This window comes from Lygodium microphyllum, chromosome 21 (genome assembly GCF_053477565.2).
Source record: "Lygodium microphyllum isolate KBCC chromosome 21, Lygodium_microphyllum_v1.1.10, whole genome shotgun sequence".
NCBI lineage: Eukaryota > Viridiplantae > Streptophyta > Polypodiopsida > Schizaeales > Lygodiaceae > Lygodium > Lygodium microphyllum.
Genome location: NC_141155.1, coordinates 101,856,901 through 101,884,149, shown reverse-complemented (window position 1 = coordinate 101,884,149; position 27,249 = coordinate 101,856,901).

Sequence of the window (27,249 nt, the reverse complement as noted above, 5' to 3'; positions counted from 1 at the left end):
AGGACATGGATGTAGATGAATGGGAAGGAATTAGATGAATTGACATGCTCTACCATAATGTTGACACTCTCAAAGTCTATGCATTTTAATATGAAAGACACAATAGGTGTATGGAAAAATCTTGGTGATCTATATGAAAAGGAAGTGCAGCCTCACAAGTTTATTGGTCGAAACAACTCATTGATCTTCGCATGGAGGAGGGGGCTTTGATGGTTAATAACTCAATGAGTTCAACACCTTTTCAACCAATTGACATATCAAAACATTGTCTATCATAACTCAGTGAAGGCCATGTTCTTGTTAGTCATCTTATATGAGAGTTGGGATAGTTGTAGGATTGCCATTAGTAACATCACACTTGCAGGTGGTTTTATGGGTGCTAATGTTGAGAGCAATTTACTCACCGAGGAGGTGAATAGAAAGAATAATGTAGGGTTAAAGAGCTCTAGTGCACTTATGGTGAGAGGAAGGTCAAATGCCAAGGGGGACTCTTGTAAGAGAGGTAAATTGAGAAGCAAGTTATGTAGCCAAAAAGGATGTAGAATACTACTTCTATAATAAGAAGGGGTATATAAAAAAGGATTGCTGCAAGTGAATGAAGAAGCAAGAAGGTAAGAAGGCAAAGGTGATGCATTCTTGGTTGCCATGGACAATGACATGTCTCAAAATTGGCTTATGGATTTTAGAGCATTGTTTCATGTTACTTCACATAGAGAGCGGTTCTGTACTTATGATGTTGGAAAGAGAGGATATGTCTACCTTGGTAATAATATGCATGTAGCATTGTTGGCATTGGGGATGTACACTTGTCATTGCCAAATAGTTTCTTTTTTGGCAAAATGCATGACATGTTTTAGACTTGACAAAAAGTTTGATCAATACACGCAACTTGATAACTGTGGTTATAGAATGATATTTGGTAATCATGTGTGTAAAATTTATAAGGGATCTGTTGTTGTGGCCAAAGTATTAAAATCCGATACCTTGTATTTCTCATGTTTTTGGTGTTAAAGATCATATTGTAGTTGTCACACTGAACAACCATTTGTCTCTTTATGACATCTTTGTTTGGATCATATGTTAGTTTTACTAGAATGAAAGCTTTGTGCTGTTTGAACTATCTTTCTTGTCTAAATTTTTTTGATCTTGGCTTTTGTGAGCATTGTCTCTTTGGATAGAAAACTAAAATGTCGCATAAGAGAGATAGTGGAGGTAGAAGATTAGAATGTCTTGATTTGGTTCATAGTGATTTGTGTGGACCAATATCAATGGTTTCATTGGATGGAGCATTGTACATTGTCATCTTTATAGATAATATCACAAGAAAGGTTTGAGCTTATTCTCTTCATAAGAAAAGTCATGTGTTGGATGCATATCAAAAGTTATTGGCATTTTTAGAGAATTAGCTAAGTAAGAAGCTTAAGTTCTTGAGGAGTGATAATGGTGGAGAGTACACCTTGCATGCCTTTATTATGAACTTTTATGTAAGCCATGGTATTAAGAGAGAGTTGAAAGTTCCTAAGAATCCTGCTCAAAATGGTGTGGCTGAGAAGTTGAATAGGACCATTGAGGAAAGGGTCCATAGTACGCTCTCTAATGTTGGTCTCACTAATACATTTTGGGTTGAAGCTGTAAAACTATGGTGCATTTGACCAAAAGGTCTCCTAGCAACCCATTCGATGGTAAGATACTAGAGGAGTTATGATATGGAAGAGACCTAGTTATGATCACTTGCATATTTTTGGCTATGAGACACGCATGCATATACGTAGAGACAAGTGGAGTAAGCTTGATCCTAATTCTAAGAAATATATTTTTCTTGGCTATGGAGAGTCAGATGAAATGGGCTATTGCTTATGGGATCTTGAATCAATGAAGGTGATATGTAGCCATGATGTTATTTTTAATGAGGATAAGATGCATAAGCACCCTATTAAAATAGTTGAGATTCATAGAGTGGTGTTCTAGGAGAATGCGTAGCCAAAGTATAATCATATTGTAAGACCTATTCCACATGATGTAGGGGTTGGACATCTACCAAATGCTAAGGCGGAAGTGCCATAAGATGGTGGATAGCCTCATGTTTTACAAGATAGAGAGGTGGGACAACTAGAGGTTCTAGTTGAGTTAGTTGTACATAGGTCTATGAGGGTTTCTAAACCGCCAAATATATATACTTTGTCTATAGACTATGTCATCGTTATGAATTGTGGTGAGCCTTCTTGTTATGAAGATGCTATGAATAGGAATGATATTCATAAGTGAAAGAGAGCTGGGTAGACATAGATAGATTCTTTGGAAAATAATGCTACATGGGAGTTAGTATTTTTGCCTAAAGGAAAAAATACATTGCCATATAAGTGGGGCTACAAGTTGAAAGTATCTCTATCTGATGCCTTGCCTAAGTATGAGTCAAGGTTAGTGGCCAAAGGATTTAAGCATGAGAAGGTGATTGACTTTGATGACAACTTTTCACAACTAGTCAAGATGGACACCCTTTGTAGGGTTCTTGCTTTGGTTGCTAGAGAGGATATGGAGTTGGTTCAGATGGATATAAATGTTACTTTCTTGCATGGGGATTTGCATGAGGATATTTACATGTTGCAACATGAGGGGTTTATTGTGGAAGGCAAGGAGCAATTGATATGTAAGCTGTATAAGAGCTTATATGGTTTTGAAATAGGCTCCTAGGGAATGGTATCATAAGTTTGATGCCTTGTGACATCTTTAGGGTATATTAGGAGTGAGACTAATTACTATCTATGCACAAGGAAGGCTATGGATGGTATTATTATTACCTTGATTCTTTATGTGGATGACATGCTAATCATTGGAAAGTCAGTCATGGATGTGGATGCTTTAAAGAAAAGATTACATGAGACATTTGACATGAAGGACTTACGGAATACTGGTCACATTCTTGGCATGCTATTATGCAAGGTTAAGACAAAAAGATACTCTCTTTGTCTCAGAAGAAATGCATTGGGAAGGTATTGGAGCGTTTCAATATGGAGAGGGGAAAGGCTATTGGTGTCCTATTGCCTCCATATTTGACTAAGAGGATAGTCCCAAGTCAAATGAATAGAAGGCTCAAATGGCCAAGGTTCCTTATGCATTAGCAATTGGTAGTTTGATATAAGCCATGATTGCTACTACACATCCGAAAATTGCCTACGTAGTGGTGGGAGTAGTTAGCATCTATATGAAGAACCTTGGAAACAAGCATTGGTAGGCAATAAAGAGTACAATGAGGTACTTGAGTGGCACTAAGTCTATGTGCATATGATTTGGAATGAAGGCTATATTTATTCTTGGATATATAGATATTGATTTTACAGGGAGGAGCATAGACTCTAGGAGGTCTACTATAGGTTTTTTCCTTTCATAGGTGGTGTAATCTCTTTGATCTCTTGATTATAGCTATATTATGCTCTATCTACCATTGAGGCAGAGCATATTGCAGTCATTGAGGCATGCAAGGAAGCTATGTGGCTTACTCGTCTAGTAGGAGACCTGGGCATTGCAAGAGAGGTACCTACATTGCATTGTGATAATCAGAGTGCCATTCAATTGACATGGAACCCTACTTTTCATGTAAAAACAAAGCACATTGAGGTGAAGTATCACTTCATTAGGGAGATGCTTGAGGACAAGTGCATTTAGCTTATTAAGGCCCATAAAAATGATAACTCTACTAATCTTCTCATAAAGAGTTTACCTTCTTAGTGCTTTGGACACTATAGAGTGCTAATGGACATTGGATAATATCTTCACTTTTCTTTTCATACTCTTGTAAAGGTACATTGGCCTTCGAGTGGGAGGTTGTTAGGATAAATGCCAATAGCCAACAAGGGGCACCTTTTATATATGTACATAGTATATATTCATATATAAGTGAAGATAACAAAGAATAAGGGTTATATTCCTTTTATACACACATAAGTCTATTGTGTTCTTCTCTCTCTTAACTCTCTTGAACTCCACAAGTTCTATATTGTATCCCACCATTGCTTTTGTCTCAATAAACCAAGTAAAAGAAGTAAGATACTGAGTATACAAAAAATAAATTTTTAGAAAAATATCATTCTTAAGAGTAAAAAAAAATGGGCATGTTATACCTCAATCCAACAAGAAGATTAGAGTCACTTACTTATTTTATCATTGAGGATTTGGATACATTTTGAGTCCAAAGAAACAATTTCATTTCTCTTGCTTATGTTACCAAAAGCAATACACATTGAAGCTTGGTGGATTAACCTCCTCAAGCATGTTAGAGAGATCATCTTCTAATGCTTCTAGGTGCTCTATTTCTTTCTCTTTTGCTTTCTTCCTTTTCTGCTCCCTCCATTTCTCTACTTGTTCTTCTATAGCCTTTTCCTCCTTCTCATCTAGTCTCTTATCTCTCTCATGTGTGATATTCTCGATTTTAGGACACATGTCTACCTTTTTCCTCCTATAATAGTGGCACATTTAGATATTGTACGACTTTACATTTGTAAGAGAAACTAGATCTAGAATTTTGGAGAATCTATACCTTAACCTTCTTAGGATGACCATGTCCTTATCCATGAGTGTCAATATGTGTGCATGGGTAGCATAGATGCACAAATCTTGGAAGAACTCAATTAAGAAGTACTTTATAGCCTCTTGTATGTGGTTGAGAGCACTCCTTGTCCACCAAAAATTATTGCTTAATACAAATATCCCTTACAAGTCTTTGGAATGGTAGTTTTGGAACTATGTTGTTAAGAGCCCTCATTGCCTTGTTAATCTCTCTTAGACATCTCACACCTTGTGAAAAACTTCTCTTACATTCTATTGGTGGCTTAGATGGCTTGGAGGCATGCTGAATCTTTTGAACAATTTGCCTAGGATTAACTTTTTGCTTCCTTGCGCAGTGGCTTTTGGTCTAGCCATAGCTATTTTCACCAAGTACAATAATAAAAAATTCCAATAATACATTAAACAACCCATTATGTCTACATCAATGCAAGAAATGCAAAAAAAAACTTAAAAAAAAATGAAACCACATGCTATCATGTTTCATATGCAGACTTTCTTTCCAATAAACTTTGATGGAAACTGAGACAACATATAACCATGAAGATGTAGGTCCTTTTAGAAAACATATGAAACATGACAAATAGGCCAAGCAAGGGACAAAAAGGGACTTAGTCATGTTTCACATGATAGATTGTACAAACCCACTAGTTTGATATGTGAAATGCAAAAGTGGTGTTTATGAGGATAAAATAGACCACATTTGTCATTTCATTCATCATGACCACAAAAAATCAATATTTTTGAAAATATGGATGGGAAAGGACATGCTTTTCTACTGAAATGTTATTTACTTGACATGGGAAGATGAAAAAAAAACGAAGAATCAGAAAGTTGAGGGTGTTTGGACCATATGCTGCATTTTTCCAAATTCATTGCTTTGAAGGATTGAGCAAAAGACTTTGTGTGGATGGAGTTGTGCTTGGTCAAATCAGCCTCAAAAGAGATAAAATCAACTTTGACTCAAAAATTTGGAATAAAATTTTGTCTCGACTAGAAGGAAAATAACATTGAAGAGATATATTAAAGTGGCGTTTAATTGCATGTATACTCATGTAATGCACTCTTTAGCCTCGAAAATAGCCCAAAATGTGAGGGGATGCCTTAAAAAAAGTAAAAAAAAAAGAGATTTCTTTTCGGGTTAGTAAATGACATTTTGACACAAGTTCCAAAAATAATGGCACAATCTCACATTATCTTTCTATTTTCAAGCCCAATCTTCTTGTATCTCTATCATGCACCATTGCAACAAAAAGCACAAGATCACACATCACCAACAAAGTCTTCCACAACATCAACAAATCAAATCATGTGAAAAAAAATTTCAACTTAATTTTTTACTAGATTTGTTGTGAAAGGTGTATTTTTTTTTTGCTTGTTAGTCGTTCTTACATCAATGGATTTTGCATTTTATTTAAAATTAGACAAACTAAACTATTTTCTTGTGTTTGTCTTTTGAAACTTAAGTTTAGTTGTGTATGATCCTCCTTTAGGTGTTATATTTCACGTTTCATATGGTGAACCATTGTGGACTCAATTTCACCATTTATTTTTCCATTTAATAAGATTTAGTGGTGTTCCTTCTTTCTTATTTGAGTTTTTTATAGTTGCAAGTTGTTCTAGGGTTAGAATATAAAAAAGAAAGCTTTCTCTAGAAGCAATGGAAGAAGAATAATTGGAAGATACATGTGATGATAGACTCTTTGATTTTCTTCAAAGATAAAAAACTCATCCAAGTTGATGTATGTAAAGGATATGCTAAATGTTACTTTTGATTTGAAGAGCTCTTGGGAGATCTTGAAGATATAGTTTAGGTATATAGGTAATATTATGCTAGACATGTAGAGAGTCTTACAATTGTCAATTATGTTCATTGTAATGATGTGATTCAAGCAAACAATGGTCCCATGACAACGTTTCTTACGAGGTGAAATCTTATTGATGAGAAATTTAGAAAGTGTGAAACAAACTATCCTTATCATAAGGAATAACAACAATGTCTTTTGATCCAAAAAGACATATGATTACTTGTGTATCTTTAATATATGGAAGATTCTTCTTCAGATAAAGTGCAAGACAAGAGGGAGAAGATGTTGCATGCATAGACGAAGAGTTTGAAGAGAAAGTAGAGATGTTTCAAGAGGATGTTGAGCTCTAGCTAGTATAAAATTTTGATCTTGCTGTGTATAAGAGTGAGAATATCACAAAGGTAGAAGAAAAGGAGATACAATGTACAAAAACTAAAGAAGGCCCTCTTGGTTATATCCCTACATTTATTACTTACCTTATCTCAACAAAAAAAGATATGTATTGCTCAATGATATTCAACACCTTTTTGATCTTAGACAAGATTACTACTTAGTTATCCTTGTAATGCAGGGTAAGGTTGATAATGATTTCATAAGTTATGAACCATGCCCACCAGTAACTCTTGATGTTGAGGGAGAGAATTTCCAAGATAGCTCCATAGCCTTGCATTCATATATTAATCAAATTATGGACTATGAAAAGAAGGGGCTATTTACAAAAGAAGAGCTCTTAAAGGTTCGAAAAAAACTTAGCATTAAGGACATAGGGTAGGAAGAAGACATTGAAGTCTCCATTAGAGGAGAAGTAAAATAACTCAATAAATCTTTATGACAAGAGCCTTCTTGAAAATGATGAAAATCCCAAGGTATGAAAGATATTTTTAAGATTTTCATCAGGCTTAATGCTAGAGCTTTGTTATGGTTAATGGAAAAGTGACCTTAATATTTTTATTTGTTAAGAAAGAAAAATTTCTAATTGTTATGCAGATTGAAATTGAAGACCTTGATAATTTTCTTGGAAGAGCCAAGGGCTCTAGGCCACCAAAGCTTGGGAAAAGCCAAGGCCTTGGCCATTATATTGGAAGCTTAAGTAATCAAACTATTGCAATTTATCACATCAGATTGTCAAGATTTCTAAGTTTATCAGTGATGGATTTAAAAGCTATTTTCAAAGTCATTCAATCTCAAGTTTTCAACAAAGGAGTGGAGAATGTTATTTTAGTAGATAAGGAAGAAGCCATAAGGGTTTTTGGCTACATGGTTGGTTATAGTGGATCTAGAGATGGATACTTTGGAATTTCTTTGCTCCTATTTACTCTCTCCTCATGTAGGAGATACAAAAGATTTTAAGCTCATCCCACTCTATAGAAAACATGAGTTTTTGAAATGTAGAGGCCTTATTGAGCGGAATGAAACCAAAAATTTCTTTATAATACAATAAAATTAGAATAAAAGATCTCAAAGAGTCTAGGGTTTCTCAAAATCCATATTTTGCGTTCTCTTTATTTAGTTTGTAACCATTCTAAAATATTTTCTTTGCACAATATTTTAGATATCACTCTTTTCTTTTTTAGGTAACTATTTGTATGGTTTTTGCCAAATATGATATATTAGATGATGTAGTTATGGCTTTAAGATTGAATTTATAACAAATTATCTATGGAATCATTGGAAGACATCTAATAAAGTATTTTCTTGGATTATTTCACTTTCATATGCTGCGTGTCTAAAGTATTTTGTTTTTTTGCATGATAATGTGGCTTTTCCATGCATTGGGTTGACCAAATAGATAGGCTTCCATATTGTTTAATGAAATATGAAGCACGGTTGTATAGAATATGCTACATAGTTAAAAAATAAAGAGAGTCCATTAAAAATCTTATATTAGTTAGAAAATGAAAAAACATGATAATGCTAACTTTTTACCATATAAAGAGTGAAGTGTTGATTACCCCAAGCTTCTGTCTCATTGCCTTTTCGAAAAGGTTCAATTGGCCTTTAAAGTCATTGAGATCATCATCTTTTTGATTAGTTTTATAATAATTAAATAATATTTTATCTAGTTTTTTCTTGTGTTTAAATTGAACACTAAATAGCATTGAATAGTTGTGATGACTTGATGAAAGTGCTCTATTAATCAATATAATGAAGACCCTCTCTAATTTTGTACACTGCAAATTATAGCTTTCATGAATTTCTTCCTCTCAAGAATATTCTTTGAGACTATTGAGGGAAAAAGGTGATAATAAAATTGAGATATAATTGAAGCATATCTCTCACTTGCATTTGGTTAAATAAGGGACTTAAAAAAGATCAATATCATAACTCAAATACTATGATAAGCAAAGTTGTATTCAACATTTTCTTAAGTGAAAAGGTGAATCTTACTACTTCAATTCTTTTAATGTGGCTAGCCACCTTCTCGTTTGAGATTCTTAATATTCTTTAGAGCTCTTTGTCAATTGTGAAGGCTTAAAATATTTTGTTTTAGTTGTTATACTTTGATATATTTCTTGAATGAATGGAACTTTTGTTGACAATCCTATAGTTTTCATACTAACTCATCTCTATGTGTTATTAATAAGTGATTATCCAATCTAAGAACATCCTTCTCAACATCAATTAGATTAAGTGTATAGCTTAAAATTCCATTATAATAACCACCAATAAACCTCGTCAATGAAGAGCTATTATAAAAAGGAGCAATATTATTTTTGTTAGGATCTTTGGGACATAACCTTTCGTCAAACCAAAGATCTGGAATTTCATTTTCTTCAAATCTAAACATATGTTTCTTCATGAAATTTGAAATATGTGTGATTTTACTTTTTCCTTGATTGGTTCATATTCACATTCTTTCTCAATGTGAAGATGATAGAGAGAACTTTTACTAATGCTTTAAAGATAATTGCATGATTGATCCATAACTAAGGATGCAATTTGTAACTTTGAGTAGGAAAATTGTGTGAATTTGAAAAAGAGGAAGAATGAGAAAGTAACTAATAAGAAGGAGAAGAAAGAAAGAAGAGAACGTGGACGGAGGGAGGTAACCCAATGTCAAAAAAATTCAAATTGAATATTCACTTTCACTTTTATCAATAGAAGGTAGGATCCTCATTAAGTCAATTATTGTAATCTCTATGATAGCCTATATTTCTAAGTTTGATGATACAAGCCACGAGAATATTATATGTTTATTTACCAATATATGATTTTTAAAAATAAATATTTTTTTTTCTAAAATATTTTCTCTCTCTAGGATCTCTTACAAGGTATTTTTGATACCTCTCAAATCTCCCCTAATGCTTTAAAACTTTGAATTTTTGTTATGGACCACTCATAGATTTTTTCAATGAAGCAACCAATCTTTTCTTGAAGAGATCTATCAATTACTTCTAAGAAAATTCTCACTTGGACAAACAATGATAATATTAATCAATAGCTTGCATTAATTATTTGTCCAACTATCCAATGCAATTGTACATCTATATGAAGGTATAAAATCAAATACTTTGCATCATACATGTGTCTCTAGCTTATTTAAGTATTGGATGCACATTTAGTTATAGTTTGACAATGTGAATCCAAATTTGGCCATGGATATATTAAAGTATCCCATTGGATTTTGGATGACATTAAAAGGAATATTAGATGCTACAAAAGCTTACGTCTAGTTTTGATGCAATATTAGGTTATTTTTCTCTTTAAATCATGTCCCCAATCCTTCTTGGCATGAGCTCTCTTCTACATGACAAGATATTTATCACTTGCATTTGCAAAAGTCTGGGTTGATAGGCCTAGTACATGAGACGAAATTGCCCCGCTATCAACTTGAATATGTGGAATGCTTGTTGCTGAATCAAACCCCTCAACTCTAGATGTAGTAGTGCTCTCCATAATTCCTAGAGAGGTCCTTGAGTGGTTAACCAAAATCCTTGAGTTCCATGTACATCATCATCCAACCCCCCTTTTGAGAATATTGAACTTAGTTGGATGTGGGAGTTTTGGTTTATTTTGTAGGAAAAGCATTAGACAACAACCCTAATGGTTCTTAATGCCCATCTAATTAGGGTTTCTTCATAACCAATCAAAGGTTAGAGTAACTACCACTATACTTGGTTCATAGAGAGTAGAGTAGTCATTTTGAACTTCTACAACATCAAGGAAAGAATGCTATTGTATTCCCCCTAAACCAACATTAGCTTATGCTTTATTCTACTAGAGGTGGTCACATTCTTATGATCCTTCCTAGAGTCGGAAAGTTATTAGAGTTATGGAGTCCACCCATCCATAACTCTAATATTCGGATTTGGTTCATCCACTTTCTTTGATGTTTTTCTTTAGTCTTCTAAATAGTCTATGCTACCATATTCTATGATATATAAACAAAATATTCAATTTACACCTTGTTATACAAGTTTCCTTGGCATTCCTTGTGTGCGTATGTATTTATGTGCATGCGTGTGTGTGTGCATGTGTGTGTACAATGAGTTGGGTAATTACAACTAGGTTGTGTAAGCACTATTGTAAGGCCAAACCCTTAAGCCCTTGGTTTTGTTAGACTATACTACTTATTTCCACTCTCTTTCTTTGATAGCTTTGAAGAGACTAGCATTACAGTGGTGGGGATAGGCACCAAGCACCATGTTTAGGGGCCAAGGTAACTTGGAGCTTAAGAAAGGATCACCCTAACCCTCACATGATAAAACACCTTTTTCCGATGGGTTCATATATAAGGAGTGTCATGCCCATCTTGGATGTCAGCTCACATGAGGAGTTCATCCCCACACGCTACCACTAGACCGCTAGACTAGTGGTAGCTCATTTTGGTGAAGCTAACCATGCGGTGATATTGTAAGAACTGAGCTCTCCACTAACACATGGGTATCATGTCTTTGGGGTATTATTGTCATCTCTCACATATATCTATATGTATATATGTATGTGTGTAGTCTTTACAAAATCTCACTCTTGTAACATTGGCAAAAAATTATCCTACTTAGACTTGCATTGTTCACCATCTATAAACCCTTACTATCACCTGGATTTTAGGCCTAACTCAAAAATCCCATATCTATAAATTAGTGTTGAATAGAATGCGGTCTTTTTCTATTAAATATGTGGATATCCCCATTAAATGATATCCTTTTGTATGTAGAAAAGGTCTAAAAAATGAATTAAAAAATCTTTTCTATTGAACCCTTGTGATAAACGTACGTATCTATGAAGGATCCTCTCAAGTTCCTAGGATGGTTCCTTCAAACCATAAGAATAGACCATAGTGATTGCATTCTCTTCACAAATTCAAGTCATTCATGAGCTCATAGCTCCACTAATCAAGACATGTCGTACATTACAGGGGAACTACCACTCAGGTCCTCTTTCCTGCAAGTCACTTTGAATAGTCTCTTATTTATGCTCACATTCGTGAGATGGTGACCTATACCATAAGATGACTACCCACCACCCCTAAAGGTGCTCATGACTCATTGGCTTGGGGTTCTAATGATCCCTTGCATTACATTCTTTTCCTCATGTAATTATCAAAATCATAGATCATAGTATTCAAAGACAAAAGCATTCATTCCAAAATAAATTGTTGCTTTAAAACATTTTATAATATGCACACTTTCAACCTTACCTTTTCCATTCAATTTTTCCTAAAAAGGATATTTAAGACCATGCTAAGGGTTTCAAATTTATCTCTTTAATTTCTATGATTTCTCTATCGCATGCTAATTTTTACTTAGCTTTTGTGTATTTTGGATCCTTCTAGCTATTTTCATTAGTTTTTAAGAATAGTATTAGGCTATTTTTACAAATTTGGGACTCTACATGATTAGATGATTATATCCCTTAATTTGTTTTAGACTATGTTGATATCAAATTAGCATTTCTAGATTTAAATAAATAAATATATTCTGCAGAATCAAGATATTCATTTTAGATGATAGGTAGATTCATTCAAAAACTTGTTTAAATTTGATTGGTTAACTGTTGTCTTGTTGACTTACCATTGTTGCTTCAGTTTCCACTTTTCTTTAACTATAGGTACTTTATAAATTCAAGATACATAAGATGGAGATGTACTAGCCACAAATAAGCTTAAATGGTCGTGTATGACTTACCCCCCAATAATTTGTAAAGAAGCTGATTCCCACAGGAAGCCATTAAATTGAAAATACAAGAAATAGACTAAAATTCCAAGAAACCGTAGCCAAGGTGGCTAGGCATGAATGATATTACCAATGTTGGATGAGAATCAAATGATGAGTGATTGGAGCATGGTATGCACCCCAAGCTATGGTGGCCAAGAGTATGCACCCTCTGATGGTGGGAGGTTGAGACCTCAAATATGTAATGTTGTCAAATGGCAAAAAGATCCTAGGCTAGTTACAACTTAGCCTTTTATACTTAACACTAGTAGGCTAATATATTGGCTAAGGCTAATATATCTTGACCTAGAGGAGCTTTGTCCTCAAAGCTGAATTTGGGAATAAGATATAAGGATGAGTACAAGAATAGCTTGAAATCGATAAAGTCATGTTGAAATAGGAGTCCATGCTGAAGAATACCAAATAAGTCGATGAAAAAAGACCATGTAAATGGAACAAATTACTATAGCTATCTAAAACAAGCTGCATCACAAATCTAGCCATATCTTGAAGTAGAAGTGTCCAATTTCCATGTGTGAGGTATAAAAATGTAGAGGACAATATGTAGTATCCAGTCATGCCATTAAAATCAAATTTTGATGAAGATAAAGCATTTGAATTCAGAACATAAATTTATTACATCAAGTTGATTATTGTCTAGTGAATGAATTATCCTCTTGAAGAAGCCATGGAAAATGTTCCAAATATGAAGCATGTTGCCAAGAAGATTCTTTCATAGGCAAACCCTTTCACTTAATAAGATACTCCACAAGAACTCGTTTCCTTAGAACTTTCTCCCGCTTACCAATAATCTTTTTGGGTTCATAAATGATCAAAGCATCTTCATCAAGGGGAGGTAGTTCTTCAAGAACTTGGATTTCAGAGCCAACATACTTCTTGAGCTGAGATACATGAAAGACATTGTGAATACGTGTAGTTGAAGGTAAATCAAGTTGATAGGCAAGATCCCCAACTCTAACTATTTGGTATGTACTATAATACCTATGAGAGTGAGTTTATTATGTCCTCCCTTAAGAGAAGCATAATGGGATTTTGGAACCTTCAAGAAAACCCATTCACCTTTATCAAACTCCACATGCCTTCTTTTCTCATCCACATAGGCCTTCATTGTCTCTTGAGCTTTTCCAATTTTGTCCTTGCATTGCTTCATAAGAGCCTCCATATTCTCTAACTCTTCACGAGCATTAGGATTTACATAATCATGAAACAATGCGGAAGGCACTTTAACCTTGTAATCATATAATGCTTCAAAAGGAGACATTCCAATATTCACGTAATGAGTATTATTATAAACAAAATTCTGCAAGATAAAGCCAATGGTTCCATGCTCTTTGTGTGTCATGGAAAAAATGACACAAATAAACTTCTAGCCTTTTGTTGAGCCTTTCAATTTGCCTGTTTGCCGTTTGTGGGTAATAAGATGTACTTGGAGTCAAAATAGACCCATAGAAGAGAAAAAACTCCTCCAAAAGCTTCCCATAAACTTGGTGTCACAATTGGACACAATCTTTATTGCCATTCCATGAAGCTTAAAGACACATTCCATAAACTGATTAGTCACCTGCTTTTCTATAAATGGAGCCTTTGTTGGAATGAAATGAACTAATTTAGTCAACTATTCTAGCACCATATAAATGCTATTCCACATGTGCTTTGTTGTAGGCAATCCCATTATGAAATCCATGCTAATTTCAGCCCACTTCCCATGAGGAATAGGTAGTGGCTGAAGCAAACCACTGGGTAGAAGTGTGGAATCCTTATTTTTTTGACACGAAAGACAACTCATGACATAGTCTTTAACATCTCTCCAAATTCCTTTTCAATAAAAGCTCTTATGAATATTATCAAATGTTTTGAACAACCCATGATGTCCTGCTAAAGGTGAAGAGGGCATCTCTTGCAAAATGCGATCTTTGAAAGATGATTGAGGAGTCAAGAAAACCCGTCCTTGATGCCATAAAAGACCATTATGCCATTTATAGTTTGGATACTCTTCTCCTTTGCCTTACCATTCCTTCATCATTTTGGATGCTTGGTCATCAAGCAAATACTCTTCTTGAATGTCATGGATCCAATCCTTATGCATGGTTGAAATGGTAGAGATAGAACATGTCCACATTCATGATAAGGTATCCGCCACCACATTATCTTTTCCAACCATATAAGATATCTCAAAGTCATATCCTTGAAGAGTAGCTAACCATCTTCATTGCTTGGGAGACAAATTTGGTTGTGAAAGGAAGTATTTTAGCACAAGATGATCGCTTTTGATCTTTAAATGCCATAGATGTAATGATGCCACTTTTTTATAGTATGCAATATTGCCAACATCTCTTGCTCATAAACATGTAATTGACACTCCTTTTCATCAAGATTTTGGCTTTCATAAGCTATGACTCCATGGTCTTGACATAAAACAATCCCAATTTCTCTTCCACTAGCATCCGTACATATGATAAACTCCTTTGAGAGATCCGGGCATACAAGAATAGGTGCTGAAATTAAGAGAGATTTCATCTCCTTGAAACTTTGATCGGCGATGGAGTCCCGAAAGAAAGTCTCCTTTTTGATTCTATTAGTCAATGGAGCCACCATATGAGCATAATTCTTAATGAACATTCTATAGAAGGATGATAACCCAAGGAATCCTCTCAAAGAGGTTGCATTCGTAGGAGTAGGCCATTCTTTAACACATTTTACCTTGTTGGGATCCACTTTAATGCTTTCCTCTCCCACAACATGACCTAAGTATTCAACTTCATCCGCTATGAAAGAATACTTCATTGTATTGGCAAAGAGTGTGTGTCTTTCTACCGTGTTAAAGACATCTCGTATACACGTCAAATACTCATCCTTGGATTTGCTATCGATAAAGATATCATCAAAGAAAACAAGGACTATTTTGAATAAGAAGGGCTGCAGTATTTTATTAATGAGGGCTTGAAAAGTAGAGGGTGCATTGGAAAGTCCAAATGGCATAACCAAGAAGTGGTATAACCCTCTTTTAGTCCTAAAAGCTGTTTTAAACTCATCTCCTTCCTTCATTCAAATTTAATGATAACCTAATTGAAGATCTATTTTGGTGAAGACCTTTGCATATTTAAGCTTATCCAAAATATCATCAATTTGGGAAATATGATACCTATTCTTGACCATTGACTTGTTCAAATCCCGATAATCAATACATATGAAAAATGATCCATCCTTCTTCTTGATTAAGAGCATGAGAGAGGAAAACAGTGATTGACTTTGCTGAATTAAACCCATTTGCAAAAATTCTTTGACTTGTTGCTCCACTTGTTCCCTTTTAAACTTGGATAAGCGATAGGGAGGTTTGTTGATGGGCATTGTGTTTGGCAACAAATCAATAGGATGGTCAACCTCTCGCTTTGGAGGTAAAGATGATGGTGGCTGAAATAAATCATTGTATTCCTTCAATAGCTCTTCCAATCTTGGATCCCCTTTCTTTTTGGAAGAAGATGGTTGATTTGATGATTGCTCATCATCTACTTTCACAAGAAAAAGCGTGAAGATGCATGACTTGGCATTGATTTCTTTTCGCAATTTCTTCATAAAGATGAGTGCTATATGTTTGTGGTATATGCCTTTCGATTCTATGTGCTGTTCTTACCAATTAAATTCCATTTGCATTTTCTCTAAGTCTAAAGTGAATTTTCCAAGTGTCTTTAGCCAATTACATCTAATAACAATGTCAATAGATCCCATATCTAAAGTGATCAAGTCCACTTGTATTGTGCAAGAGGGTGATAGCTCAATCGAAGTACATGGACACACTTCTTTACTAGACTCATATGCACCATTGGCAACTTGTATTCATAAGGAAGAATCCATATCAATGGGTAGCAACTTTAGCCCATTCAAAGATTTGGTGTTGACGAAGCTATGAGTGCTTCCCCTATCCACTAAAATATGTGCAACCTTGCCATTAATGAAACCTTTGAGTCTAAGTGTAGTTTATTCTTTGCAACATGTCCATGCATAATGTGAAATAGTACACAAGGAAGCATGAGAATCATGAGTGCCACTCAGATCAAATGGAAATCCATCCATGGGATCATAGAATCCTTCATTAGTGGCATGCTCTTCTTCATGAATCTCTTCAACCATTGAGTATGCATCAATATGCAATAAATTTTTCTCTTGATCTTCTTCTTCTTCAACTTCCATATCTTGAGTGATCACCATATTGATTTTTGAGTTCTTAGCTTTAGACTTCATCTTATGATCTTGTGACCACTTCTCCCCACATTTTAAGCATAATCCTTTTGCATGCATTTCTCTAAGCTTATCGTGAGGAAGGAAGTTCTTGTTAGAACTGTTTTGGGACAATTTAGGAGCATTTTCAGCTCTTGAAAAAGTGATTCTTGTCTTAGCCACATTTCTAAAATTTTTCCCTTGTTTTTATGCATAATTTTCACTTTGTTTAGAGGCACAAATAGTGGGAAAAGTTGGCACTTTGTTGTCATAGCTGTTTTGATTGTTATAACCCCATTTTCTTGCTTTAAAAAGTCTCTTGATTGGCTGAAACCTTGCCCATATTTTGTAGGTTGATTGGAAATATTATTGCCCATACTCATTGGCTAGAAATTTCTTGCATCTCTCTTGTACTTCAAGGAGTATCTTTCAGTCAATTTTATGGCCTCATGTAATGTTTTTGGTTGTTGAGCTTCTACCTCTAATGATAGGGTAGGGTCAAGACCAAAAATGTATTTATTCAGCTTAGCAAAATTTGAAATGCCTTCAACATATATGGAGAGATTCAAGCAGGTGTTAGAATAGTCTCTAATGGACATTCCTCTTTGAGTATATAAATACCATCTTCTTTGGAGTTTTTCTTTTTCCAAAGGAGAAACAAAAACATCAATCATGGCTTGCTCGAACTCCTCCCAAGTGTCAAAATTTTTCCCAATCTTGTGCATGTAATGCCACCAAGTGTGGGCGTAACCTTTAAGATGAAAAGCCACGAAATAAATCTTGGCTTCTTCACTTCTAGGATAAAGGGTGAAGTACAATTCAAGCTTATTAATCCACTCCTCCCATTTCGAATGTAAAGCATTATCCCCTTTGAAATTAGTTATTCTGATATTTTCCTTATATTCTTTTTGATTGTAAGATGGCTGTCCATAAGAAGGTTGCCTCCACGAATCTTTGTTCCATGAGTTTTGCTTAAAATTAGGTGGCCCAAAACCATGAGATGAGGGTTGACAATTTGAAACATGCTCTTGGTTTGGGATGTCATGGGCTGATCTTCACTCATCATACCTTCCACCTTCATGAACTTGATTGTTAATGGCATTTCCCTTTTGTACATTTGAGGGTTGCTGATAAAAAGTCTTGTAGAAGGGTTCACATCCATGATAATCATTATCCCATCGATTGTTGTCTTGTTCCCCTTCATGTCTATGATTATCTGTTAGGCTACTAAAATGGGGCCTTGGGGTATGAATGCCATGGATTTGTGAAGAGTGATGGTTGCCCCTCACTCTAAATGGTTCTCCCCTTTCAAAAGTGTGCATAATTGGCTGAGAAATCTCTTTGTTTGGATGTGAAGGATTACTAATAAAGGGAATTGCATGTGGATCTTCAACAACTTGAGGTTCCCTTTGTGGCTTGTTCCCAATTTCCTTTATGGCTAAGATGAGTTCTTGGAATAAAGATTTGTTGCTTTGCTGCAAATTAGAGATTCCCCTGTTTAGTTGTGCCATCCCTTGAAACAAACCTTGATTCATATATGTTAAGCCTTCATTCAAAGTCTTCAAATCCTTAGAAAGGCCTTTATTGACGTATCCCAACTCTTTTGACAGTAAAAGGTAATCATTTACTGCATGCACTTCATATATGTTATCTCGTTCTTGGTGTGTGCTGTAAGTAATCCCAATGCTTAAATCTTCATCTATTTGTTAAATATTATGGGATTAATTTGTGTAATTTTGATCTTCTTGAAAGTTCCTAACACCATCATTCAATGCTTCAATAATGGTGTCTTTCTTCTTATTTCTGGTCATTAGGAGACAATGCTGTAACAATAGATAGTTTGTCAAATAATCCCCTATTTCTCTCGGAATATAGCACCAATACCAAAGCTTAATAGCTCTATGGGAAGCTTATTATATGGAGATATACCACATTTTAAAATATATGGACTTGGGTTGGATACTTTGGGTGGAACAATGTCAAATAGTGTCCCCTGTATGCTGTATGGTTGCTACCTCACTATACCTAGTGTCAAAAAATCAGCAATAACTTGAGCTCTTGATATCAAATTGCCAAAAATTTTGAAAAAATAAAAAATTAGGATTCCCTCTTCAAATGGAGCTATCAAATTCTCAAATTGGATCATGTCAGAATTTTGTGTAATTGAATCTTCAGGTTTGGAATAGAAGTTTCTTGCATCCTGTCCACCACTTGTACATACCCTGTTTGACCCTGTGGGAGTACCTTGAGTAGAGAAATCCCTTGCAAACCATTGTAGCAACTAGAAGAGGGTTATGGGGCACCTTTAGGGATCAAGGATAACCTATAGATTGGTAGGTACCTACTGTAAGACCTGTAAAAACTCTGTCCACCACCTGTAGGTATCTTTAAAATAGGAGATGCCCTACCCCTCTTCCAATCTTGTTCCAATGGAACCTTCAACCACTTGTGGTACACTGAATAGGGCTGATCATTGCTACACTACTACCAAAATTTGACAATGGGGAATGTACATGCACTTAAATTTGAAATTTTCATGGGCTCCAAGACAAGAGGGGTGTGCAAAGTTCCTCCTCAAGCTAGGTTGTGCACCCCTTCAGGGTCATAATCGCGAAGGGAGGGTCACCTATCTTTTGTCTTTCCAGCTCGCTTGACATTTACTTTTCCGTGTGGGACTCAATATGGCAAGTACATTCTAATGGTTAATCAAACAAGGATGCTATGCATTGACTGAAAAAGCCTTTAAATTCTTGAATGAAATGCAAGTGGGTATTGGGAAATGACCGAATTGAAAGGGCTATGGATAGGGCATTACCTTTTGCAGTGACTCATTGCTTTTTCAATATTCCCATGTGATATTTTGAATTTATTTTCAATCTTCCCGACTTCTCACAAATTAGACTTGAAGAACTCTAAACCATTAAATAGAGGAAGTCTCGAGCAAAATAGTCAGAGGTTCATAACATGACACTTTTTCAGATTGATAGGGTCTGTAGCTACCCTTCACGAAAGTCACTAAATGAATGCGAGTCATGAGCCATAAGTCAAAATTAACAAAATCCATTTAAAAATTAGCAAAGCAAGGCAAGTTGTAAAGATTTAAGCATTAAATCTTAAAAGCTTATGAAGAAAAAGAAGAAGAAGAGGAAAACGATGAGGAATAGGCCACCACCCTCTCCCCCTCTTTTTTTATTTAAAAAAAATGGTGCCTCATGCTCCCAAATTTGGAGTCCTTGATTGTTGAAAAAAAGCATGAAATTTCCTCATGTATCACAACAAATAACTCTAGCAATCTCCCCCTCTTCTCAGTTTGACGAGAGGTTTAGATTGAAGCAAGATTATTTGAGAGCCAGGCGTATCGGTCATGGAATCTTTGGCAGCCTCTCTGGACCTCAAAGATCAAACCACCAGCATTAGATTACATCTTGAAAGCTTCTAGATTACTGAATTGCTAAGATACCCTCCATAAAGAGCTCCTCTTCTTGGCCACAACCCTTCTTCTTCAATTTAGCTATAAATACGAGGCATGAGGAGCCGTTGGAGGGTAGCCTGAGCAAGAGAGGAGAGGCCCTTCTTAGGAGTATAGAGAAAGAGGGAGTGGGGCAAGAGAAGTGCGAGGATGGGAATTCTCATCACGAAGACAAGGAGGATACTCCACGAGCTCTTGGAGTTGAATCCTCCATCCCTTCTACCCTATTTCCTTATAAAATCAAGACTCTTCCTGATTTTCCTAAATTCCTTGTGATCGCCAACACCCATCAATCAATTCCCATCAATCCAATTGCGATGACCCCAAGCTCTCTTGCCAATAAAGCTTGACTTGCATCACTTTAGAACCATGGGTAGAAAGGATCAAAGTGCCATACTTCTCTTCGTTTCCCATTCTCTTTCAACCTAGCGCAACACAAGCCCATTTCAGTTAGCAAGTTCTATAAGGGATGGAAACTTGAACTGCTAACACTATTAATCAACCATTAGTAGTTGATTTGAAATTCAATGGGAATTAAGAGGCTCTAATACACTCAATCTCTCTTATGAACAATAGGACTGGTTCAACAATTGGATGAGATTAAGCTGAAAACAATAGAATTACCTCTTTAATGTTGATGAAGAGTAGTAGATAAATCCAACCAATCAATATTCAACATAAACCACCATCAATGGACCAATATTGAAGATTATAAGACTAGCTTCAAGAAAGCTTTGTCCAATATGATTGCTCCCATGTAATTTCAGCTCCCGATCAATAAGATTTCTTCAATGCTTCAAGAGAATCCAATGAATTGATAGAAGTCTACAATGACTTGTTGGAGAAGATTCTTGGAGAAGTCTACAATGACTTGTTGGAGAAGTCTACAATGACTTGTTGGAGAAGATTCTTTGAGCTTTGAAGAGCGTAGATTCTTGTTAGAATCAAGGATACCAAGAATTTTCAGACATTGCCATGTTCAAGAGGCTGAAAATGCCTTCAATCTTGAAGAAATTCTTCAATGTAAGCTGTTTCTTTATGGAATACCTTAATTAAACCTTCCCGGGGTTGTAGACAACAAAAGCCCCATGAGTTGAAGCCTCAAGGAAGCAAAATCTGATGAAGATTGATGGTTTCCCTATTTTTCCCCAATTTGTGATGATGAAGAAAATGCTTCAATCTTGCTTGGAAGCTCCAATGTTTGCCCAATGTCGATTTTAGATGCTTGCTTTCCACTTCTTGAAGATAAAAGAGACCAAAATTGACTCAAAACTTCAAGAAATTGCTAAAATCTTCATGCTCTCCATTTTCAGCCATAGTTAGGGTTATGAAGGAAGCTTCGGGGTTGAAAGAGAGTGAAAGATCAAGCATTAGAGGGTAAGTACTTCATGTTAGGGTTGCCATTGATCAACCAAATGAGGGAGAAGCTTGAATGGTGGAGAATATTGTTGATTTTTTAGGAGGAGATGAGCTGGAAAAAGTGTACAAACTGTCCAATGTAAAGAAACTAGTTCCCACAGGAAGCTATTAAACTAAAAATACAAGAAATAGACTAAAATGCCAAGAAACCATAGCCAAGGTGGCTAGGTATGAATGATGTTACCAATGTTGGCTGAGAATCAAATGATGAGTGGCTGCAGCATGGTATGTACCCCAAGCTATGGTGGCCAAGAGTATGCACCCTCTTAGATGGTGGGAGGTTGAGACCTCAAAAATGTAATGTTGTAAAATGGCAAAAAGATCCTAGGCTAGTTACAACTTAGCCTTTTATACTTAACCCTAATAGGCTAAATATTGGCTAAGGCATTTAGGCACTTTTACTCTAATACAGAATTGCAAGAAATCATAAGTGAAATCACTTTGGAGAGAGCAGGGGGATACAATCCAATGCATAAAGCCAAATTTACATGACAATTGATATATCATCAAAATTGTTAAAGCTTGCTTTCCCTTAGAGTGTAGCCTTACAAAAAGCATATCCTTATCTCTCTAATATTGGATTGAATACTAAACACTATGACACTTGCAAATTTGACTAGGTATATTGATTTCTATGGATTACGTTATTAATTTTTAGCTTTCACACTTCCAATTGCTAAAGTATTGTCAAATCTCAGCCCCACTATTCCAAGTAAATAAAGGTTTTGTGATTACAGGTTGTGGGAAAGGGGATTGCAATCAACATTTTGAATAGTGATTGGACAATGAGGTGAGAAACTATAGCAAAGTCCCTACTTTGAGCCAATCACTCAAACATCGAGCTATAGATTAAAGAAATCCCCTCTATTGAGAATCATATGGTTAGTGAATTTACACACGTTTTTAAATTTTCTAAAGTTCAATAATCTTAATATATGGTTGTTGAGTTTTGAACAAGTTTCTATTTTCTCTAAAGTTCAATAGTCTTAATGATATTTCACTTCAATATTAGTATCATTTCTCTTGTATTTTTAACATCTCTTACAGTGTATTTGATTTCAATATCATGAAGAAGAAATGCAAACATGAATATACCTATAGTTCACAGTAAGGTAATATCATATTTTATTCTCTCTACTATGACTTCATGGGTTTGTTGTACATTTTTCTTGATGGAGACATATAAGTCATTGCAGAAGGTGTAATAATAAATGGATCTTCTAAGAGGTGAAAGTTTGAAAAGAAATACACCAAGCCATTGGCTCTAACACTTTAAATCTACTCATACACTTTGCCATGCATGAAATCAAATATAGATCAATTTCATTCACAACTAGTAGACACACCCATGTAATTGCATCTTGAAGCTTGCAATTCATGGAACCAAACTCTTTGTAACATGTTCACTTGTCTGCTTGTGGGACACGTCTTAGCAGCCCATCGGGAGGAGGGTCTAGAAGGCTCCGCCTAGCACTCGCACGGAATGACACAGGGTTTGCGATCTAGATCTTCTCAAGTCTGCCCCGAGTAGAAGTGTCCAGCCGTTCCCACTTGGGATCGACCTGAGGTCAGGGTTCCTTTCCTATCAGCAAAGTCTCTAGGAAGAAGCTAGCGTTGAGCTCCAGATGTACCACTTTGCGTAGGAACAATAGAGTCGAAGCGGATTCATGCTGCACTTGGTTCATGGAGAATGGGAAACGAGAGGGATGCGAAGCTCAACCTATCTGCCATACGACATAGTCCCATTCCTTTCCCCTAAAACAGAATAAACCGGGATTCTACATCTACTGACACTAGGTCTTCATAGTCTTATTATCTCATCTTTTGAGAAAAGTTCCCAACTAATCGGGACCGCCCTTCCGTAGGACGGACCTAAGTCACGTCAACCGCACTTTCCTCAGTTTGCTTTAGTTATCTAATCACCTACCACATTACGTTTGACATGCAAAATTAGCTTCCTTAATTAATCAAATTAATCACGGGTTCCTTCACGTAACTTAGGCACTGACACAAAAACAATGTCAAGCAAGTTCCTTTTTCTCCAATATATGCTCTTCATTTATCAAAATCCTAGAGTACATCCAATATCACGCCCGAAGGCTATCCCAGCAATCTATAGGATCGCTGCTCCAAGTTTCGCCCGTTGACTAGTACATGGGCCTTGAGATCCCATCTCGAGTCACGTCGGCCTCTTATGCAGGATCCGGAGGCAAGGGATTTACAGTCAGAGCCTCCCATGGCACCCAAATGTCCTCCCGCTCCAAGCAGCGCCACGGAGAGACCTCTCGCAGTGGATTAGGTCCATATACCCGGTGCGGATAACAACCCCCTTGGATAGGGCCAGGCAGATAGTCAGAGGTAATTGTTCATGCCTCTCCCTCTAGGCTTTTAACGTGAAGCATTAAGTGTTTTTCTTTGAATTAGTTCCTTGAACAAAGAGATCAAATAATGTACCTAAGTGTACAATCACAAACACTTCAGAGGTCGTTTGTACGACCAACTGCTAAGGTGTGACTCCCGGATGCTAAGGTACAACCAACTGCTAAGGTGTGACTCCCAGATCCAGAGTCTTTTTCCTGGATGCTCCCAGCATCCTATCCTGGATCGTTTGCGACTTGGTAAGATCCCAATAATCTCAAACAAGATTACACAAGCAAATGTACGTTAACTTATTTTGACTTGCTCTTCCCTTGGGTTCTTCCTTATGGTATCTTAACCTAACCCAAGCATTAACTAGACAATCAAGGCAATGGTCATGCCTTCATTCACAACCCAACCAAAGGTCTTTTATTCTTCTAGTTCTAACCAAGTTTGATTATTACACTTGGCAACATAGGACCCTTCATTTGGGCCTTCAAGATATATTCTAGATGCGTGCGTTTCCTCCATTTCTCTTAGTGCGGTTCCATGCATAATTATCCAATCAACCTTATCCATCATGCACATGGTGCGCTTAGTAAAGTTGAACGTCCTAAACAACCTTTATCTCTCTTCATTCCTGGCAACGAGTACTTATTCCTAATGCATCGGATCACATGTGACTTGCATATATGAAAGTCTAGGATTTTGTCCAATGGTGCAAGTGTATCTCATGAACAGAAACCAACATTTCATGTGTTTCTTTTAACCATGATTGCAAAACGTGAATTCTAAATGACTATTCATGCATTGAACTGGTTAGGAAGCTATCATTTTATGCGAAATAAGGCGATAACCTTATCATTTTATGTGTGTAAAAGCTATCATTTCATGCATATAATCTTATGCGAATTCCATACTCTACCTTTTCACGCATGCAACTTAGTGCTTAGAGTAAACAAAAACCCTAAGACTCGTTCTTGTTCCATGCATGTCACAACCCTTTCATCTCTTCCATGAGAAATAATACCTAATTAATTATAACACATAAAGAACCTGGGTTTGATTCGTGTTCCTAGGGGCATTTATTGGGTTGGTCACTCCGCTCGCCTCTCCCGCATTACTGGTACCAACGGTAGCTTTGGCACCTATGCTTCCCACGACTTTATTCTTGGGAGCCATTTGCCTCGCGGAGATTGGACAGTCCGTACCTTAACGGGTTCAAGATGACAGGTTCGGGTAGGAAAGATCGCTGGATGGGGGTCCTTCATCGAGGGGTGGTTTGAGTGTGGCTCCTTGAAGTTACTCACCAGCTCTCACTCCCTCTCTTTCTCTCTCTCTCTCTCTCTCTCTCTCTCTCTCTCTCTCTTCCTCTTCTACTTTTTTCTCTCTTCTTCTCCTTCTTCTCTTCTTCTTCTCTCTCTCCTTCTCTTCTTCTCTCCCTCTCCTCTTTCCCTTCTCTCTCTCCTTCCCTTTTCCTCTCCCTCTTCTCTTCCCCTTCTACCTATTTTTCTCCTCTTCTCCTTCTTCTCTTCCTCTCCTCTTCCTCTTCTTCTTTTCTCTTATTTTCCTACTCTCTCTCTCTCTCTCCTTCTCTTCTTCTCCTCTTCCTCTCCCACTTCTTTTCTCCTTATTCTCCTTCTCTCTCTTCCTCTTCTTCTTCTCTTCTTCTCTCCTACCTCTTCTTCTTCTTCTTCTACTTCTCTCCTCTCTTCTCTGCATCTTCTTCTTCTTCTTCTACTTCTCTCCTTCTCCTTCTTCTTCTCCTCTCCTCTCTTCTACCTCTTTTTTTCTCCTTCTTCTTCTTCCTCTCTCCTTCTCCTTCTCCCCCTCTTCTTCTCTTCTCTCCCTCTTCTTCCCTTCTCTCTCCCACTCCTTCATCTTCTCTCCTTCTCCTTCTCTCCCTCTTCTTCTCTTCTCTTCCTCTTCTTCCCTTCTCTCTTCTCTTCCTCTCTCTGTCTCTCCTTCCCCTTCTCTTCTTCTCCTTCTCTCCCTCTTCTTCTCTTCTCTCCCTCTTCTTCCCTTCTCTCTTCTCTTCCTCTCTCTCTCTCTCTCTCTCTCTCTCTCTCTCTCTCTCTCTCTCTCTCTCTCTCTCTCTCTCTCTCTCTCTCTCTCTCTCTCTCTCTCTCTCTCCTCCCCCTTCTATTCTTCTCATTCTCTCCCTCTACTTGCCTTCTTCTCAGTCTCCCACATGGGTCCCCGTGGCAATTGGTGATCAGGAGGCGGGGGGTGGCTAGGGTCAAAAGCCCTAGGGGGGATGGCATGAATCGTATGCCCTAGGGCGCAGTTTCAGCAGGTCGGAGGGGAGGGGAAGGGAAAACTATGACGAAGCTAGGGGAGCTGTTGTCGTTGCTGCTGGAGGAAGAAGGTGACATCGTAGGGGAAGGGGTCCGCTCTCCTGTGTAACTGAGGGAGGGGAGGGGCCTCCCGTTATATAGGAGGGGGAGGAGGTGGGTGGCATGGCCACCCCTCCCACCTGGGGGACTGCATGCCCCCCATCACCACCACTCCCTCTCTCTCTCTCTCTCTCCCTGACGTGCTGTCGGCGGGGAGAGAGAGGGGGGTTAAAAAAATTTGAACTGTTGATAATTTTTTTTGAAATTAAAAAGGGGGGGTGTTCCTATGGGGGAGAAAACACGGGACTATTACATCCTCTCCCCCTTAGAGGAATCGAGATGTGCTCATCTCGAGAGGATCTGGGGGTATTGTTGGTTGAGAGTATTTTCGTCCAACTAGGTGGCATCCTCTTCGGGATAGTCTTTCCGATGGATGAGGTATTCTCTCAAGGTCCTTGACCTCAAATGCCTTTCCTTGAAATCTAGGACTCTATCAGGCCGTAGCTCAATGTCTCCTTGGCTAGGCATTACGATTTGCTGATCATCAAGTACATGATTTGGATTAGGTAGATATTTTTTCAATAGGCTAACGTGGAATACATTATGAATCTTTAGGGTTGCTGGCAGCTGTAGTCTGTAAGCATTAGGTTCTAGGCACTTAGTGATTTTATAAGGTCCACAATACCTTGGACTTAGCTTCTTGTACTCCCCCAAGGACAGTGAGCTCTTTTTAGGACATACACGGATGAAGACCATATCACCTTCAACAAAGGACCTATCTTGCCATCTCAAGTGAGCGTAAGCCTTTTGTCTATCCTTGGCAGCTTGGATGTCTTGTCTTATTGACTTGATTTGATCATCCATGTCTTCCAGCATCTACATTGAAGCTTCTACCCTCAAAGATGGAT